Genomic DNA, 20,026 nt, shown 5'->3' with positions numbered 1-20,026 from the left:
TCTGACCTCATAATTTAATAACACATCTTTTATTAAAGATGGTTTTTAAATTGCGTGTTTGAAAATGCTACTTTTTAAAAAGTGGACATTTTCTTAGTTAACCATCCTGTGTGCCTCTGCCTGTTTGTGTATTCACCATCTGGTTTTGAAATGACAGGAGCTGGGATGTCCATTCCCTTTAGAGAGTCACAAGGGGGGGTTGAGGTGTGTGCTGCCTTTCTTGGGTGACTCATAGCAAGGCTGAATAGACATTTCTGCATTTAGAGTGATGGGAGGTGTTTTCACTAGCACCTGAGTAAGGCTGAGTCTGCTCTACACAAAGCTGTTTCCACCTTCTGTAGTGAACTGGACCAGGGAGGGTAGAACTCATTTTTACTGAACTCAGAGACTTTCTACCTAAAACTTCAAAGGAAAAAGTTGTAGAAATATTGGGGCCCTGACCCCAGAACTTTAGAACTCATTTGGACTGAGGAAGCTGCCAAGAAGAAGAGCTGGAGAAGCTGTGAGTAAAAACTACCACTTTGTTGTGTGCTTTGCTGTATTGGTTTGCAGTGGCTGCTTCTGCCTTGGGCAACGAATGGACTGGACCGAACTTTCTGCAACTTATTTTCCAAAGACTCTCCAAGGGCTTGACATGGAGCTTGCCTCCTCTTAGAAGCCTCAGGCATACCACAGACTTCACCATCCTCTGGGTACCAGCTTCTGGAACTGTGTGTTTCAGCTGCAACAGAGGGAAAAGCAACTCATCACCATCAACAATGCTGCTGCCGGCTCCGTGACCTGTTGGCACCACAATAAGCACAGCCCGTCTTGCACTGCAACCCTCGTCCCACCGACAAGGCAGCCTAACGCCACCACCGAGCCGCTGCTTGCACCATGAACTGAGGGCACCGCACTGCCTCCCTTCAGATTGCCACCCTGATATCCCTGACGATGCTCCAGGCTGACATCAACTCCACTGCCTGCACTGAGGGTCTGTGGCACCACTTGTAAGTTACATGACACACCGTCCAGCCCCACACCACAGCATTGGCCCACCGAAGCAGGCATCATTGACTCTAGATCGTCTACTGAATTCAGCGCTTCAGCAATGATGGCACCGCTGCTTGTTCCATGACCTGCTAGCAATGTGATAAGCACCGCCCCACTTTGCACCACAGCTTTGGTCTCACCAACGCAGCTGGATGCCATCAACGAGCAGCTACCTGCTCCATGAACTGAGGGCACAGCACAACGCACTGCTGCACTTCGCACCGAAGCCCCTATGTCTGCCTGTGCACCCGACTTCAACCTCACGGAGTTCGATCTGCAATGCCTGTGACTTCAAGCGCCTTACAACTCCTGCACCGGCCTTCCAATCTGACGTCTGCCAGTGCTGCATCTTCAAATATCATGGCAATGTCCATGATGCCCTGCATTTTCAAGGTACCGTTTGCAGTCTTCCCGACACCGTAGCTGGCCTTCAAAACAGCGGTCAGCCTGAATTGTTGGATTTGTTTGTTCACAATGCTGTGATAGCCCCGAACAGAGCTATCAACTTCAAGGAACTCTATCTTAAGTCTATATTTGCAATATTCGTAGTTTGGTTACTGAATGTTGGATTTTTATCATTTTGGTCTTATTTTACACAGATAAATACTGGCTATTTTTTTTAAACTGGTGTGCTGTCCTTTTGTAGTGTTTTCACTGTATTATTGTGTTTTATGAACAAATGCTTTACACATTGCCTCTTAGATAATCCTGACAGATCGTGCCAAGCTACCAAGGGGGTGAGCAGGGGTATTTTTGAAGTGTAATCCCTTTACCCTGTCAAGAAGGAAGGGTCCCTACTTGTAGAATGTAAATACTCTGCCAACAAGAGCCCCCATTTCTAACAATCACTAACATAGCTACTTGCACATACAGTTACACACCCAAATACCCACCAACACAGCCAGATCCCAACCCTAACAGCCACTTACATACTCATTTACACACCCATACAATCACTTACACACCCAGTAACTCACCCAGCAACACACCCACACAGCTATTTACACATCCAGTGACACACCCATTAAGGCACTGATACACTCACTTACATATCCACTCAACCACTCACATAACCAGTCATCCACCCATTCAGTAATTCATAAAGCCATTTATACACCCATACTCAGACACTTCCACCGTCTTTTACACACTGAATATAACCCCTTATGTAGCTACTCACGTACTTTTATGTCATCTAATAGTATGTATTGTAAAATTGAATGTATTCTATGTTTGCATTTCAGATATTGACTAGTGTTACAGATGAATGGACGATGACGTGATGAGGAAAAACAAAATGAACAATTACACTTGTTGACAGCATCCATAAACTGGAAACAGATTACATTTTTGGTGCAAGTGGATTATGGTGTTTGCCACAATGCGTGACCTTGTCTTGAAGATTTGGTGAAACAACGGGGATGGTAACCATCTGGTCAGGAGGTAAAGGTCCTACTGAAGTTCCAGCTGCTGATGATGATACACCACATTCCCTCTTTCTTATCATCCTGTAATACATCTTTGTATGTATGGTTTTCACATATTTCCAAATAGAGTATATGCTATGTGAATGCTTCTTTATCGTACCTCTTGGCAATTTTTTGCTGCATTGAGTGCTTTGGATACGTTTTGGAAGAACTTTCTTTTGTGCTGAAGGAATAGAGAAATGTTTTCAAATGTTGGAGGAATTCTTTGGAGGTAGTAAGTCTTCTTCTTAGTCTTTTCCTTTCTTCCTCCTGTTATATCTTCAGCAGAATTTTGAAACTATCTTCTTTTGAAGGAAAGTCATTATTTTCAGCTGTCTCCATAGAGATGTGAAACCCTAATAACTGATTTAGGGTATGGGTTCCAATGTGGATGCATGGAGGCTTACTGTAACCAATGAGAAGTTGACGTTTGGGTGTGTTTCTAGATTTGTGGCAGATTCGTGGTGGCTTCGCTGCATTTCCACAGATCCATAAAATGAATACAAAAAAGAGAAAGATTTGCTGTATGGCATTTTATGACAGTTTACATAAGCTATGTTACATTGATTTATTAATTATTGCTTTTAAAATGTATAGTAAGAATAAATGTGTAAATAAAATGCATTTATAAACTTGTAAAAATATTCATTACTAAATTGAACGTATGGGTGAAATCATAACACAAAATATATTTTAAAAACCGGCAAAATTCAATAAAAAAACAATGGTTATAGGGAAGTTCTAGTTAGGAAAAAGCATTCAAAATAATGTAGAAATTCACTGAAAAAACCAAAGGTTACAGGGACTTTATAGTTAGGCTCATATATTATACACACAAAACCATAGACATTCAGCAATTATAGTTACCTGAGCTAACTGTAACTTATGGCCCCACAATACACTGCTTATGATTTCACATATTACATCATTCGTGACATAGTCAGTGACATCACTGATGACATTACTCATCACTTCTCAAATTACTTCACTGATGACATCACTTAAGACATCAATGAATACAAAAAAGAAAGACTTGCTGCATTGCATTCCTAGAAGGCTTACATATGTTATGTTACGTTGATTTGTTAATTGTTACTTTTCAAATGTATATTAGGAATAAATGTGTGCATAAAATGTATTCATTCATTTGTAAAAATGTACATTACAAAATTGAACTTACAGATGTAATTTTAGTACAATTAATATTTTAAGAATGGGGAAATTAAAAAAAAAAACAAAGGTTATAGGGACGTTACAGTTAGGAAACAGCATTGAAAAAAGTACAAATTCAAGTAAAAACAAAGGTTAAAAGGACATTATAGGCTCAGATTTTATAGGCACAATGCCCTAGAAATTCAGCAGTTAAAGTTACCTGAGCTAACTATAACTTATGCCCTGCCAATGCATTGCTTATCTTTTTTTTTTTTTAAATAATTTTTATTTGACAAGCAAGTCAATGAGATTAACATATCCAAATCCAAAATCAAAAAGATAAAATAAATCGAGTTCCATTTGGTGCAAGTTCATATTATAACAAGTAAAAAAAAGAAAACACAGACAAAAGTAAAAGAAGTAATTCCTAGTCAGGGCAAAACGTACATGATTCAAATCATTACTGGCATTACAAAAAATTACCCCATATTTTGGTAAACTTTGTTTTAGCTTTAATTCCTCTATTCCTGGCAATGGCATCTTCCATAATGTAAATTTCGTAAACCAATGTCCACCATTCAGTTGAATGAGTGTGGTAAATAAATAAATAATACCTCTATTTTTGAATGGATAAATGAATAACAGATAGCTCAATAAATAAGAGTCAAGATACGAGGTAGTAGGAGTTTTGCAGGTTTATTACAGCATAAAGGACAGGAACAGGACAACCTGCACAGGAATAGGATGGCAGGGTCTGACAGGGGGGCCCCGACAGCTGCCGGGCAGGATCTGGGATGAGCGCGCTAACATTTAATAACAATACGCGAACATATATACTAAAACAGTTGCATTACAATACATACGATAGGCGGAGCAGTGGGTGTGGTCAATAGCAGTCGCGAAAGATAAGGGTGAAAGTAGGTGTAACAGAGGCGTATACATAGACATGTGATGCAAACGTAACAGAATATGTCATGAATGGGGCGGAAACATGGAGGGGGCTACCTAAGGAGCCGGGACCTCTGACCTAATGGTGCGCGCAAACTGGCAATGACGTGTTACTAGGAGAAGCTGGGGGCTACGAACTCTGTGCTAGGAGCAGAGACTGAAGTCTGGAGAGTCAGGGCGACATGTACCTAAACAGTATCTAGTATCTGGTGTTTAGAGAACATGTTGATAGAATCCAAAAGTTATCGGGGTAAAGGCGAACAGACTCTAAGACTGGAGCATGCATTATTCTACATGTAGTGCGTGATGAAGAATATTAAATGACCATTAAATGCAGTATTTCTCTTACATGGAGACGTAAAGGCTAGACAATGACGGAAACTATTGATGCGATTCAGTAGCTTAGGAATGCAGAGAGGGAGGGCTGGACTGATAACTAGAATCATAACATACTCTTGGCAGACTCAGAGGCAGAGCCAGGCTGAACCGGGCACTGCAAGGCAGGAAGTAAGTGAAGGGTCAGGAACACAGGTGGGGGCTGTATCGCTCCTCAGCGAGGCTCAGGAGACAGAAGCTGAATCTGGTGTCCAGGCCCTTTTGAGGCCTAGAAACGGGGACTTTACAATGGAATAACGTGCACACTGAGAAACGTGGCAACGTAGCTTTACATAGGCCTGATATTCGTAGTATTCACGAGAACTGGAAACTGGTATACTAGTGATGGACACAACTGTAATTGCGTCTTTAATCAAACATGGGGGATACATATGCATATTAATCATGCACAGATAACATATGATGGAGGACTCGTAGGGACACAGAACATGGCAAAATTTACTTTTCCACATTCCCTCCTTGTCACTACGTTTCCTTCAGGAAACATCAATATTCATGATACCATCTATCATTTCATACAGTATCATTTGCTCGTCTCGAATTATCCTGGAACGGGATTTAGAACGGGGCTTGGGACTAGGAATACAAGAGGTAGCACAAATGCCGCAAATCGCAGGGCCACATTGTATACAGAGGCAGCAGCTGAATATGATCGCTACTGCAATACCTAGAAAGGACAATACTTTCCATCCCCAAGCGGAAATTATATTCCAGAACCAACCGGACCATGTCCAGGTGCCTGGGTCTTGGTGTAACAGATGGGCAATTTTATGGAGTCTGGTTATAGCTGAATAAACAGACGGCGCGTTATTTGGAATGAAAATGCAGCAACTAGATCCGATGACTCTACAGGCCCCGCCCCTATCGGCCAATATGACGTCAAGGACGAGACGATTCTGTAAAACGACAAATCTCATAGCAGATTGCTCTTCAGTTAAGTTACCTAGAGCAGAGGCAGTCTCATTAACTACTGCTTCAAGGGTTCTGGTTAATCTACGAATTAGCTTACTATTCTGGATAGGTCCTATAAAAAAGAAGAAACCTCTATTGAAATCTGTATACTGTTCTAGAGCAGTTTCAGTATAATCGACAATCGGGGACTCGATCTCCCTTTTATGTCTAATGTGTACTAGATGTGTGTTTCTATGATAATCAGATGGAGCTAGGAAAACAGGTGGCAGTAGGAAGGCAATGTAACAGGTTCCCTCCCAATTGAGGGGCAGGCGAACATATGCGGTCTGACCACAAACAAAATAAGAATGACGTGAAGCTTTGAAAATAGATTTCCCACTGTCACTATACTTGACAATAGTAGTGCAATCGCTGTGTCCTACATGTACGGAACCATTATTTCTAACACATAATTCGCCTTTGACTGGTAGTACTGAAATAGCAGGTAAGTCTGGAGTGGAATCAGACTGAACATTCAGGACCATGAAATTCGAAGAATAATTACCTAAATTGTAAACTTCATTTTCTAGATCTAACCCTGTTCTGTGGGGAAGACCTTGCTTGTCTGGAAAACATGTATTGTTCAGAAAAGACATATCTGTTGAGGATGACGTTAACGTGGACCATGCTCCACACGAACCATTATGTGAAAATGGATAAGGAAAGAGTGGCAGAACTCCCTTCGGGGTCTGGAAAGGGGGGAGTCGACCACACACCCAACAATTAGTGGCATTGCTGGTCTGGTGTGAATAATGTAACATGCGGATAAAAGAATTGTTACGCATAGCGAGGCGGTAAGAGAGTTCATGAGGAGGCAGATCACTAAACGTGTGCTCTACTGTAACATTAGAAGACTTATTTACATGAGAAACTGGAAAATACAAGTAAAATGCATAACTGGTGCAGGAAATCATAATGCTGAGAAATAATATGAAACATAGAAAAACGATACATCGGATTGAGTTTTGACTAACTCTCTCACTATGGGGGTCTATTTTATACATGTCAGAAACCGGTCTAACCGTTTCACCTAGGGGAGGACTTAGACAATCAAACTGGCTGACTTATTTTACTAGACCTTAATTTCTTCTTATACTCCTGTTGCGGAGTTGTCTCTAACAGGGAGGGTGCAGTATCATTGTCTTTTGCGGGACAGTCCTTAAGAATAGTACTTTGGCAATTTTTAGAATCCTCGGAAATGTTCTTTGAAACTGGTTTCAATCCATAAAACCTTTTGATATGCGAAAGATGCACCCAGCCTTTGCGTCCCTCCAACTTCACGGCTGTGCGGGTGGCCAGGAGGACCTGTCGGGGCTCCTTCCAGCGAGGCTCCAGTGGACTTGAGCGATCGAAATTTCGCACTAGGACCATGGATCCAGGAACGATTTCATGCGGTGCCACCTCGGTATTGTCTGGAAATGCGGCGGCAACCTGTGAACGACAAGAGTTGAGGGCAGACATCAAGGAAGCTAGGTAATCTGTCAGCATATTACTTGAAACATCGGTAATACTTTGGGGTCTAGGAGTACCCCACATGTTAGGGGGGCGGCCGAAAACGACCTCATACGGGGACAGACCTGATCTGGAATGTGCGACCATGCGCATATAGAACAGGGCGACCGGCAGAGCTATGAGCCAGTCCACACCTTTCTCTTGACAAACTTTTGCAATTCGAATTTTCAGAGTCTGATTATGTCTCTCTACGAGACCGGCTGCTTCAGGATGGCGTACACAATGGAACTTCCACTGGTACCCTAGCAAAAGGGAAACGTGTTTCATTAGCTCGGATGAGAATGGCTGGCCGTTGTCAGAATACACGACTCTAGGGAGTCCGTAACGGGGGAAGAACTCACGAACCAACTGCTTGGCAGTGGTCGCGGCTGTGTAATCTGGGACTGGATATGCTTCTGTCCACCTGGACAAAGCACATACAACTACGAGGACATACTTGAAACCTCGACATCGCTCCATCTGAATGTAATCCATCTGGAGGACTTCAAAAGGGTGGTCAGGGGGCTGGAATCCACCTTGTTCCACCGGGACACTTTTACCTGGATTGAACTGGCAACATATCATACAGGTACGGACTTTCTGCTTGGCTGCAGCTCGTAAATGCTTGTTGAACCAAATATTCTGGATACTGTCTAACATAGCTTTTTCTCCTAAATGTGCTGGACTATGTGCGGTATTAATAATGACTTGAACCATAGAGTCGGGGAGAAACCATGTGGCTCTACCCTTCGTTAACCATCCTTGATCTGTCTGGACCCCTCCTTGTTCGGACCATTTCTTGATTTCTTCAGGAGTAGCATGTAACTGTATGTCTATGACATCTTGAGTGGGGTCTTTAACTGTCATGCATGTAGTCGGATCTGGAGTATGTGTCTGTGTTGGCTTAACTGAAATGTCTGGAGTCTGAGCTGTAAGCTTGGCTGTGCAATCTGCTAGATCATTACCTTGAGAAATAGTGTCAGTAACTTTCGTATGTGCTTTGCACTTCATGATAGCAATGGATGTCGGTAAGTGTATTGCATCTAACAGAGCTTGAATAAGGAGACCATGCTGAATCTTGGTTCCATGAGAAGTCATGAAACCTCTCTCCTGCCAGAGCACTCCAAAGTCGTGTACGACTCCAAATGCGTAACGTGAATCGGTGTAAACATTAACTTTCAGGTTCTTGGCGTGAATGCAGGCTTGAGTCAGAGCAACTAGCTCTGCTGCTTGAGCAGACAGGGTGTCAATACGGTGTGTTTCAATAACTTCAGTGTCAGTAGTCACTGCATACGCGGCTACTAGTTCTCCTGTACTTGTTCTCATACATGAACCATCCACATAAAGTGTCAGATCGGGATCTGGTAATGGAATATCTGTCAGGTCTTGTCTTGGCTTTGTCATGATGTTAACTACTTCCACACAGTCGTGTGTGGCAGGATTCAAAGTAACTGATGGTAACAATGTAGCAGGATTTAAAACGTTGCAGCGTCTGATTTCTATGTGTGGCTGAAACAGTGTCAATTCATAACCTGTTAAACGTGCAATTGTCAAGTGCTGAGTCTGCGTTCGGTTTAAAAGAACTTCCACGGAGTGTGGGACTTGTACTGTCAGGGAGTGTCCTAAGACTATGGAATCACTTTGTCTGATAGCAAGTGCTGTGGCTGCAACTGACTTAAGGCACGCAGGCAGAGCCTGGGCTACAGGATCTAATGTGCTCGAAAAATAAGCACAGGGCTTGTATTGTCCTGCTTGATCTTGTGTAAGAACAGATAGTGCTGTACCTTCGCGTTCTGTGACGAAAAGTGTAAAAGACTTACTGTAGTTCGGTGTTGCTAGAACTGGAGCTTGACATAAAGCTTTCTTTAACTCATTGAAACTAAGTGTATGTTCAGATGTCCAAGGGAGGACAGTCGATACGGCTACCTCCTGTGTTGTTAACTGTATCAGTGGTTTAGCTAGAAATGCATTCTGAGGAATCCATTGTCTGCAATAAGAAGTAAGGCCGATAAAAGCACGTACCTCCTTCTGGGTCTTGGGCTGAGGAAGACTCGCTATTAACTGGATACGGTCTGGTGTCAACTGCCTACCCCTCTTGGACAGTAAGTGTCCTAAGTAGACCACTTGCTGGACACAGAATTGAAGCTTCGAAGGGGACACCTTGTGCCCCATCTCGGCTAGGAAATACAAGACTGTAAGTGATGCTCGCTCGCAAGCACGTTCAGAACGGGCTGTGATCAGTAGATCATCGACATACTGGAGCAGGGCAGTGTCAGTTGGCATGTGAATGTTGTCTAGTTGTCTCTTGAGTGCTTGACTGTAAATACTAGGACTTTCTGTGAAACCTTGAGGAGCTCGTGTGAACATATAGCTCCTTCCATTTAAACAAAATCCGAAAAGAAACTGGCTGTCTGGATGAATGGGGACACTGAAAAACGCATTCTTGAGGTCTATGACTGTAAAAAATAAGGCTTCGGAATCAATGGCTGTCAGTAGGGAAGAAATATCTGGGACAACTGGGTACTGGGGAATAATACATTTGTTAAGCTCTCGGAGATCAATCACTAATCGATATACTGGAGGTGCATTTGGATCAGTACGTTTCATGACAGGAATGATCGGAGAATTACATACGTTGGAGTCGGTTTCTACAACTACTCCCTGAGCCATGAGCTCGTCAATAATTTTGGATAAGGCTGCTACAGCCTCAGGTGGCAGTCTGTACTGTCTGATTCGTGGTAACACTACACCTGGCTTGAGAGTCACACGATGGGGTGTGATTTGCATAAAGCCAACATCAGTTGGACCGTGCGCCCATAGATGCTGCGGAACATTGGACAATCTCGGATCAAAATCTCGTAATACATAGTGACCCTTGAAGTCACGTAGGAACAATCGTATTCCCTCTGGGGAACAGCATATAACTGCACCTAATTCTTTCAGTGTTTTAATGCCCAACAAATTTTCTGGACAGGACTTAGTAAGTAACAGATCAGTAGTGCGGGACAATGGACCTACTTCTAGGGTAACTGGCTTTGATATTTCATTTACAATAGGTTTTCCTGAAAATCCAAGGGAAACATTTCTAGAGCCTGAGAGCGGAGCCCCTGGAACTTCGTCGTGACTTATAGTGGTCCTACTTGCCCCTGTATCAATCAGAAACTTTCTGTCTTTCCCTAGTACTTGACTGTGAACATAGGGACCTTCTTGATCTACAGGTATCTCGATGAGAGGCAAGCCTACCTCCCTCTCTAGGCTGTTTCATGAATATGGCTGATACTCTGGATACTCAGACTGTGCATACTGGTACATCTGCTGTGTAACATGCTGTGTTGCAGCGATAGGCTGCGGTACTGTAACTGTCTGTGGTGCATTCTGTGACTGCGGAGTCTGTGAAACTTGTTCTTGTCTAGGCGGACGTGGTCTTTCTTTAGTCTTACCGGTAGCTATGTTGTGTTTCAGAACTGCACACTCGTTTATAAAATGACCTGGCTGTTTACAATAATTGCAGTTCCCTTTAACGGGAGCTGCAGGATGACTGGCTTGATTTGTACCCCTCTTCTGACTGTCTTGAGGAACGGATTGTGCAACTAGTACTTTCATTTTCGTGTCTTTCATACGTTTTCTCTCGTGATCTTGCTCTTCCCTGATTCTATTCTGGTGATATTGAAGCATCTGTAACATTTGGGACGGGGTATTAGCTTGCCAGGTACTTTCGACTTTCAAAACTCGGTTCTTAATTTGTGGACTTGAATTGTCGACTAATTTAGTAACAAAAAGATGAGGGTATGATTCACTACTCGTCTTGAGGCCACTGTTTATAATAAAACATTTTTCAAATCTAGAGTAAAAATCACTAGTGTATTCGTCTTGTTTCTGTTTACATGCTGAGATTGCATCCCAGTCTTCCTTTTTAGTTGCTAATAGTCTGGGCAAAACTTGTATTAATAATTCTGGTAATTCTTTACATTTATCTCCAAGACCGGTACCTGGTACTCGTGCCTTATCTTCAGCTTCTAAAACTGCCCAATCGATCTTTTTCTCCCCCACCTCCCATTCTTTTTCTTTGAGTTTCTCATATACCCCTGCGGGCAACAGGACTTTTAACATTTTAATTATATCTGGATACGTGTATTCTCCCATACGCAGCATGTCCTTTAATTCTCGGTGGAACCCTGCTGGATCTTTATCATGACAGGGAATTAACTTTTTCATCTCTAAGAGTTCCATCTTTGTGATAGGGGTGTAAACAAACACTCGTTGCATTTCACCACCCTCTGTCTTAACTGGATGCACTTCTCGTAACGGATTCTGTCTGTCTATGTAAAAGGGTTTACTTTCTGGAGGTGAGACATGAACAAAATGCGGGTTCAAAAACGTTCTGTATTTGTGGCGTTGTTCTAGAATGACACTAATCAAATCGGTACCTAAACCTTTCCATCTATACTGGAGTAACTCATTCAGGACATCGTGTAACGGACCTGGATCAGAATGTTGACCCTCATACAATGTAATGAGGTGCTGGATCATATACATACCCGCCAGTCGTTGCTCGGCTGGGGGCATTTTCAGAAACATTTGTGCCACTATTTCGTCTGGAAAAGTGGTAGAATCAGTAATCCATCGGACTGCTGATCGGACTAGTTCTTGTTCATGCATGGTACTTAACTCGCTATAACCGATTCGTGATTTCAGAATGTGATCGGTAGCTTGAAATACTTGTTCTAGAGAACCTTGTTCTGGTGCTGGATGATGTAAAACTGGCTTGTATTCTAGACGTAAATGGCGATCTGGAAATCTAGATTTTCCTACATACGCTATTCTGTCAGAATTCTCGTCCTCTACCTCTTCAGTATCAGAGTTACTTTCTTTCTCGCTTACTCGTGTTTCTTTGCGTTGTTCGTGTAACTTTATTATTTCCTTACGAATTTTCTTGTACATACTCTCTATACTACTGATGGTCTTATGCTTACCCTCGGCTATATTATCACTCCACCTTGTCAGGACTTTCATTTCGGCCTGATCTTTAGTCGGGGAATCTTGTTCTCTTATTAGACAATTAATCAGAAACTTTAATAACATTAACTGGATCTCAGCTTTCCTTTGAGACATGACTTCACTAATACTTTCTGGATCATCCCCTGTACGAATGAAACGATATATTCTGTCTAGATCTTCCTTCATATTCGGTAAAGTGACTAGATACTCGGTCACCTTTCTTACGCGTAATGAATATAAAACCATATTATCCTCGCCTGGGACTGGATCATAGCCACATTCGGTAAGGGCTTTTCTTATTTCTGCAACAGACTGATATCTGGGCGTACGCTGTGACGCTTGTGCATGTAATTCGGCTAACGTTAAACGCTTGTGTGGCGGCGGGGTTCCTGGAGGACCTCCCCCTGCGGCCCCTAAACTAGAGTCGTCTACTGATGCTCTTCGTCCTGGCAGAGTGGGAAATGGAAATGCAGGCTGGACTTGTATGGCGGGCTGGACCGGGGGTACCGTAACAGGTACTCCGGTGTCTGGAGGAGCGGGAAGTGCCTGATTTACAGGGACTGGCGGAGCAGGAACAGGATTTGCATATTCTGGGACTGTGTCGTCCAAATAGGACGAAATGAAAATATCAGCTGCGGTCGGTTTGTGACGTAGCTTGGTCGGAACTAGTGGTGGCGGAAAATTACTGGATGCCTCCGGGGTCGCTTTTGGCAAGCCCTCGGCAAGAAGAGGATACATACCCTTAATAAGAGCATGCCTCTGTCTGTCTGACTGTTCGGCTTTAACTCGTTCACCTATCTCGATTAATTCTTTTTCTTGTGCTCGTTCCAAGGATTCTCTACTTAGTTCTGACTTTCTGATTTCTTTTTCGGTTCTTTTATGAGATTCTTTGCGCCATAACTCGATGGCATCTTTCTGTGACTGTCTGGCTTTCTTTTTCCATAATGCTTCTTCTACTCTCATGATGCACTCGGCATCCCATGTACCCGATACGGGCCATCTATACTTTTCTTCTAACTGTTTGGTATACTCTACCCATAAATCTAGATATAGTATGGCACTTATGCCATGCTTTTGATACATAAAATGACCTGGACTGTCCCTAGGCGGGACAGGAACTGCTTCTTCTAGCAGACCCTTTCTAGTTTTTAACTGACGTAATCTCGAAAAGAAGAGGGACATTGCAAACTTGAATCTGAACACAATACAAATACACGAGGAACAATAACAATTGAGAAAACAATTCAGGCATACCACGACATTGAAAATACATTGAATAACATTATGAAGCAACAGTTCGGACAGAATACTACCTGGAACACTGAGAACAGAAACACATGAATTTCTCGAGAACGGAACAGACTAGAATTACTGGATGCGCTGCTGAAACAGCACGGAACATCCCGGTCCCATAAAAGGACGCATCAAGACCCGTATCCACCTAGGTGAACACTTCGTTTCAGATCTGCGTACCCAGACCCATCGGACCAGAGACAATTTAGATTGACCCTGTCTAGATACTACCCCAGCAACGGTACTCACCGGGCAGCAAGAACGGAAGGCCTCGGACTGGACTGGACTGCTTCGACGCCGGACGGACGAACTTCGGACTTCTGTTACGGGTGGGCCTCCGGATACCTCGGACCTTGGACTCTCGGCTTGGGCTCTGGTCGGGACTCGCCGCGTTCCTCCACCGCCTCGTCTGGATGCTGGACCGCCACCTCCGTCTCCTCCGTGGGCCTGAGGGATACTTGAAGCAGAAATATCTGCACGTGCACGGTATGGTTCCGTCACGGCTGCAGAGGGTCAGGGGGCCGGCGTGGCTTCACCGGCGCGTGGGGAAAGGGCAAGTCCCTGTTCGGGCGCCATTATGTGGTAAATAAATAAATAATACCTCTATTTTTGAATGGATAAATGAATAACAGATAGCTCAATAAATAAGAGTCAAGATACGAGGTAGTAGGAGTTTTGCAGGTTTATTACAGCATAAAGGACAGGAACAGGACAACCTGCACAGGAATAGGATGGCAGGGTCTGACAGGGGGGCCCCGACAGCTGCCGGGCAGGATCTGGGATGAGCGCGCTAACATTTAATAACAATACGCGAACATATATACTAAAACAGTTGCATTACAATACATACGATAGGCGGAGCAGTGGGTGTGGTCAATAGCAGTCGCGAAAGATAAGGGTGAAAGTAGGTGTAACAGAGGCGTATACATAGACATGTGATGCAAACGTAACAGAATATGTCATGAATGGGGCGGAAACATGGAGGGGGCTACCTAAGGAGCCGGGACCTCTGACCTAATGGTGCGCGCAAACTGGCAATGACGTGTTACTAGGAGAAGCTGGGGGCTACGAACTCTGTGCTAGGAGCAGAGACTGAAGTCTGGAGAGTCAGGGCGACATGTACCTAAACAGTATCTAGTATCTGGTGTTTAGAGAACATGTTGATAGAATCCAAAAGTTATCGGGGTAAAGGCGAACAGACTCTAAGACTGGAGCATGCATTATTCCACATGTAGTGCGTGATGAAGAATATTAAATGACCATTAAATGCAGTATTTCTCTTACATGGAGACGTAAAGGCTAGACAATGACGGAAACTATTGATGCGATTCAGTAGCTTAGGAATGCAGAGAGGGAGGGCTGGACTGATAACTAGAATCATAACATACTCTTGGCAGACTCAGAGGCAGAGCCAGGCTGAACCGGGCACTGCAAGGCAGGAAGTAAGTGAAGGGTCAGGAACACAGGTGGGGGCTGTATCGCTCCTCAGCGAGGCTCAGGAGACAGAAGCTGAATCTGGTGTCCAGGCCCTTTTGAGGCCTAGAAACGGGGACTTTACAATGGAATAACGTGCACACTGAGAAACGTGGCAACGTAGCTTTACATAGGCCTGATATTCGTAGTATTCACGAGAACTGGAAACTGGTATACTAGTGATGGACACAACTGTAATTGCGTCTTTAATCAAACATGGGGGATACATATGCATATTAATCATGCACAGATAACATATGATGGAGGACTCGTAGGGACACAGAACATGGCAAAATTTACTTTTCCACATGAGGAGGATTCTGAGCAATCCAGGCCCTAGCTACCACCAGTCTAGCACAAGCCAATGTAATATTTAGCAGATCTTTATAAATAGAACTAACCGGGTATGTGGACAATAGTACCGCAGCGGCATTTAATGAAAAATTAATCAGTTGATTTTGGGTGAAAATATTTTCTATGTCCAACCAAATTTTGCTAATGATGGGCACAAGTAAATCATATGTATAAGGTCTGCTGCCACCAGACCGCATTTAGGACATTTAGTACGATCATTATTAATATTAGTTTGTGCCCATTTTGACATTTTTAATGGAGTATAATACAGTTGACTAATCGTCCTGTAAGATTGGAGTTTCAAACTGGAGGACTGGACGGCTTTACTGATATTGACTAAGGCAGCAGAGATGTTCTGGGTTGTCACATTAGATCCTAAGCTAACAGTCCATTTTAGTGCCAATCTAGGGGCTTCGTCAAAACTATTTTGACTGAGACACTTGTATCCCAAACTAATTAATGATTTCCCATGCACATAATAAAAGCAATTCCATATATCTGAGCTGGTAATTTCTACCAGATTCATTTTACGTATTAAGTAATCCTTAACTTGAATATATTTATATCTCATTTTTTTGGGCAGTTTATACAAAAGTTGCAATGTTGGAAATTGTAGAAAACCATCCGTACCGTAGAGATCCCCTAGTGTCTCAATACCATAGTTGGCCAATTCTCGGCCAGTTTTATCTCTAAAAATATCTGGAAGCCCAGGATTGTCCCATATTGGCAGCTCTTTATGGAAAAACGAAGTATTACACTTAGTCAGCATCAGTTTCCATATAAATACAGCATCTCTCGCGGTCTTAAATTTTACACGTTTGAAGTAATTTGGGTCTTGTACATTTGCCTGGAATTGTTTAGATTGACCACCGAGCATGAGTTGGTGAAAAAAATTTTGATTATTGGCGACAAATAGGCTACGAAGCCGACCTAAGAAAGAGGCAAAAAAATAAGCTAGTCATTGACCTACGAGCCTTCTTATAGCCCCAAATGAAACTACTTAAAATGCCGTCCAATTTTTTAAAGAATAGGTTATTAACACAACAAGGTATGGAACGGAAAAGATATAAAACTTGGGCAGTATGTTCATCTTGATCAAATTCATACGACCTATGAGGTTTAATGGGATCTTGTGCCATTTTTTCAGAAGATTGGACATGTCTCTTAATAAAGGATCATAATTTAAAGAGTTAATATCAGCAATATTAGATTATATCTTTACCCCTAGATATACTGCAGATTGACAGAGTCCTTGCACTGGTAGGTTGGCCTGATAATTCATAATGACTTGTGTTTTATTTATATTTAATTTATAGCCTGAAATAGTCCCAAAATGTTTAGCTTCTGCCGTTATCCCTATTAATGCATCCACAACATTGGTGGTATAAATAGCTAAATCATCTGCATATGCGGTGAACTTTAGAGTTTTACCTTCATGCAAAATAGGGGCAATCTTAGTTTGAGCTTCCAAGGCGTTAATAAATGGCTCCATGGAGAGAGCGAAAAGCAGGGGTGATAACGGGCATCCCTGCCGCGTCCCCCGCAGAATTGAAAAAGTTGATGAGAGTGCCCCAGCATAGCTAATTTTAGCATTAGGGTCCTTATATAATGCCTGTACACTTCTCAAAAAGCGCCCTCTAAAACCGAATTGTCTTAGGACTCCCCACAGATAATCCCACCCCACTCGGTCGAACGCCTTCTCCGCGTCTAAAAGTATCATACCGATTGGGGTGAGATTAGTTGTAGCCACATCGAAAGCAGTAATAGCCATGTTGACATGTGTGGTGGTATCCCTCCCAACAACAAAGCCATGTTGTTGATCATTTACTAATCGGGGCATAAGAGGAGCTAATCGTGTTGCTAAAAGTTTAGAATAAACTTTAGCATCAGTATTTATCAGAGAGATAGGTCTATAAGACCCACACTCCACAGAAGGTTTATTTTTTTTTAAAAAGAACATCATTTTAGCTGTCTTCTATGAATCCGGGGCCTTCCCAATAGCAGCAATTGAATTAATGACCAAGCAGAGCAGTGGTAAAATTTCATCTGCACAAATTTTGTAAAGCTCTATGGGAAGTGTATCCTCGCCAGCCGCATTATTAGATGGAAGAGAGGTAACAGCGAGACGAAGCTCTGTTAATGTAACCTCCTCTTCCAATTGGTCAATTAATGTTTGTTCCAAGTATGTTCCTACAGGCAAGTTCTTATTAATATAAGATTGTATCTGGACTTCAGTGCATCGACTCTCGGGGGTATATACATTTTCATAGTAAGAGACAAATTGTCCCAGAATTTGTGCTGTTTGAGTGTATAGAATGTTATGTGGACCCTTAACAGCTTTAACTAGGGTTGTTGCACGATCATCTGCAACTTGATATGCCAAATGCATCGCTTATCACCTCACATATTACATCACTCATGACATGGTCAGTGACATCATTGATGACATCTCAAATGACATCACTTATGACATCATCAAGCAAAGTAAACTTCAATATACTTCATCAAATATCATTGAACTAAAAAAATACGAAGACACAGATGAGATACGTATAGCACAGTGCTCACTGTAACCTTCTCAACTACTACAATCACTTGTCACCTAAGAGACAGATCTCAGAAGATAGTCCTGTCTTTTCTGAACCACTATTCTAATCACTAATGACCAAAGTAAAACATCTAATTGTCTAGGGTAGTCTATTCCAACCCAGAACATCATTTGTGAACCTGGAAAGAGGTTTTAGTGCAAATGCCAGATTTACATGAACCACTACAACATACAACCAGCGGAGGGGTCTTAGTGGACAGGCCAGAGGCCAGGCCCTGCAGCCAAACACCCACTATATGTTGTCAAAGGATGTGCACCATGGGAGTGTGTGCAACTGTGGCGGTGTACTGAATACTTTGACAGTTTCCTTTCAAACTTTTCTTTTTCCATCATCATGTCCGTTAAAACCCTACTATTTTGATTCTCTCTCTTCTTCAGTTCTCTATTTTCTTTCATAGAAAGTGTTTTTAACATGTGTAGAAATGCTAAAAATGACTCTACCCTTTGCATCGGATTTATCAATATGATAATTAGGCTTATGCCTTTGTCTGTAAGATAGTTTTCTCTTTTTGTTGGCTTGGAGTTTGATAGTCCCATCATTGATTTCCATATATAAGACCAGACCAATAATCAGATCCTAAAAAAACAGGTTTCATATTATATTAGAGAGAGGAAATTGTGCGATAGGGCAATCGAGGAAGACGTCATACCAGTTTGCTGCAAAAAGTTTCATCAGAAGCGACAGCAGGCATTAGTGACCTTCAGCCCATTGCTGTTTGTGTTCTTGTCTTGAACAATATTTACAATCTCAGAATTAAAACACAAGTATGCTGTGTGAAATGTCTCTGAAACTCGAGAATAGGCTTGCTAGTTTTGGCTTTAGCTAAAAGTTAGCGTAGCACTTAGAAATAGCTTGAGGGTGTCAGGACAATGTCAAATCACTAACAATGTAAGAGCTTTTTCTCCTGCTGATATCATCATCCATAACATGATTTGCTGCATTAATGTTTATATTCTATGTGGTTACCATTCATATTTTATGTACTACTAGCAGCCCGTCCCGACGTTGTCCGGGTATGAAATAGAATGTGTGCAATGTGTGTATTTGGCAAGGGCAATTTATTTTAAAATCTTGCGATAGACAACATTTTTTGTTTCATTAGAATAGGGACGGAGAAGGCCCAGCTGCAGCCCTGGTTGATGTTATCAGGCGCGTGTAATTGGTGTAGTGATCCGCCGCCTGAGCCCGCTACAGCCCTGGTTGATGTTAGCAGGCGCGTGTAATGTCGTTGAATGAGAGAGTTATCAGCCGCGGGTAAATCCGTTTAATGAAAGAGTTGAGTGACAGCGAGTAGGAGAGGCTGCAGTAATTGTCCCCGCAGACACGCTCATTTGCGTGTTCCCCACTTGAGGCCCAGATGCAGGCCTGTTTGATGTTAGCAGGCGCGTGTTCCCCCGCTTGAGGCCCAGCTGCAGCCCTGGTTGATGTTATCAGACACGTGTAATTAGTGTACTGATCCGCCGCCTGAGCCCGGCTAGAGCCCTGGTTGATGGTAGCAGGCACGTGTAATTTCGTTGAATAAGAGAGTACAGTAACAGCACGCAGGAGAGGCTGAAGTAACGTTACTTACTAGGCCTTCAGGTGAACGCATTTGCCACGCCCCCAGCACATGGACACAGCAGACGATCTTCTGATTAATGTACGCCCCACGTGGCATGAAGGGCGGAACGTAGCACACGCCCTCAGCGTTTCTCACGCCCCCAGCGTGCCTCTTGAAGCGGCGCAATTGCGTTCACATGGCATGAAGGCCAGACACACGCCCCCAGCGTTTCTCACGCCCCCAGCGTGTCACGCCCCAAGTGTGTCACACCCCCAGCGTGCACCTTGAAGCTGCGCAGCAACGTAATTGGCGCTTGTATGTAC

This window comes from Lissotriton helveticus, chromosome 4_1, assembly GCF_964261635.1.
Source record: "Lissotriton helveticus chromosome 4_1, aLisHel1.1, whole genome shotgun sequence".
NCBI classification, from domain to species: Eukaryota; Metazoa; Chordata; class Amphibia; order Caudata; family Salamandridae; genus Lissotriton; species Lissotriton helveticus.
Note: the sequence above shows the minus strand (reverse complement) of the source record.